General features: G+C 37.4%; 1 pseudogene; it reads right to left on the bottom strand.

Annotated features, from left to right (window-relative positions):
- Window positions 1–415: 415 nt before the first annotated feature.
- On the bottom strand, window positions 416–995 carry LOC116091745 (annotated as a pseudogene).
- Between the last annotated feature and the right edge of the window lie 879 nt (window positions 996–1,874).

Raw genomic sequence — 1,874 nt, 5'->3', positions numbered from 1 at the left:
AAGGACATAAACTGTGACTCCTGGACAAAACAGGACATGTGGTCACTTTACCTATAACTCAGATAGTCACCTCCATGGTCCTGTGCATCTCCTAACGAGGTCTCAGAGAAACCAAACTAGTAATTTACAGCTTTACAGTATGTGAGAACTTCATATTGATGGGAAAAGATAGTTCTGCCTATTGATGAGTCTAGTATAGAGGAACAAGCAGGAGTAGTGCAACATAATAGATTAATTGATACTAATATTAATAAGTTCCTCAAGCCTCATATATTACCTTATTTGGATGGAACTTCTAGCTTTTCTCCTTTTTTAAACTTTTTTTTTAGCATTTTTCAAATTCAGAAAGTGTGTTTAATTAGCTGATGAGAGAAAGCTGGTCCAAGAATGGCAGGTGGAGTTTATGGAGTGATATTTAGAAGTGAGGGGCTCTGTAATCATTTGGTATCCACTTGATGTTGTATCTGTGGTTAGATATGTACATGATAGGAATGCTAGGGATCTTCTAGATTCTTCATTTGAGATCATGGTCAACTGTGGCCATAATATAACACTTGTGCTGAGTACCAAGTAGTCATCACCATAGGTTTCTTTGTGTGTGCATGGCAATTGGTCAAATCATGAATCCTTGACGATTCTTAGTGCCACATGATACTTCTGTCCCAATTTCTCAATTTTAGCCATTACACAACCAGTTATACAAGGGATACAGACATTCCATACAGACAGTCCATCATTGACTGCACTAAGTCCGATTTTGCTTTAATGGAAAAGTTAATGAAGTTGGTATCAACAAGAATGTGGTAAGGTGGACCCAGCTGTGTATTATACTGGAAGGACAAGCAATAAGGATGCTGGGGGACTTCTCTTTCCTTCGGTGCACTTGGATCTTTCTTCTCTTTCTTCTTAAGCTTCAACTTATCCTTTTCTTTAAGTCACTCATCTCTAAGACTAAGCATTGGCATCATAGTCGCATATCTTCTTGTTTCCTTTGCTTCCCCATGTTCATGCCACACTCGTGTTTCTTCTGGAATTGCTCACCTAGCGTTTCCTTTTAAAGGCCAATTTTTCCTACCTACTCCAATCAGACATAGAACAACTAACTAATCAGACCTGGAATTATTCTTATCTCCCTGAAGTGATATTCTAGTTACTGGACTCCAGTGTTTTCTATTTCTTCTCAGCCACATCTGCCCCAGCCATATCTGGGTGTATAGCTATAGACCTTAATTTTCACTTATTAAGTAATAAAAATGAAATTACCTTTGACAATGAAACAAATGCAAATCTGTGAGCCTCGTGACTTTATTACAGACTGATAATAATATCATACTATATTGCATTATGCAGGATTATATTAAAGTTAGGTATACTTTATAGTGAAAATATATTATTAAGTGATATCAAAGAGTTTGTGTGGCAATTCAGGACAAAGTAATTACTGCCAGATTTACTGCAAGCTTGGCTGGTGATCACTAAAGCTGATGAATAGCAACTGAATAAAAGCACTAAGCCTGTGATTGGAGGAAGTAAAGTGTCAGCTCCCGTGATAGGCAGGTGAGAGTAGCACAAATCATCAGAACTTAGTTTAGATGCAGCAAGCAACCTGTAAGCTTTCACCTATAAGTACACCAAGTAAGTAGTAAATGCCAAGCCAAATGCAATTTAGAAAATAGTACGTGTAAGCCTTTCTGAGAACACATCATAATAATAGAAGAGGAAGTCTTGCCAAAGTAACACCAAGAATATTAAGAACACAAAGGAATTTGCTGATACAGTAAGATATTCTGCAAATGTGCTCAGAGGAAAGAAAAATGGAAATTGTCTGCTTGGTCAGAAACACTAAAGCTAGCAGAGAAAATGCAGGAAGTCTG

This window comes from Mastomys coucha, chromosome X, assembly GCF_008632895.1.
Source record: "Mastomys coucha isolate ucsf_1 chromosome X, UCSF_Mcou_1, whole genome shotgun sequence".
Classification (NCBI taxonomy): Eukaryota; Metazoa; Chordata; class Mammalia; order Rodentia; family Muridae; genus Mastomys; species Mastomys coucha.
The sequence above is the reverse complement of the archived record's forward strand: the minus strand, read 5'-3'. Positions and strand labels throughout refer to the sequence as shown.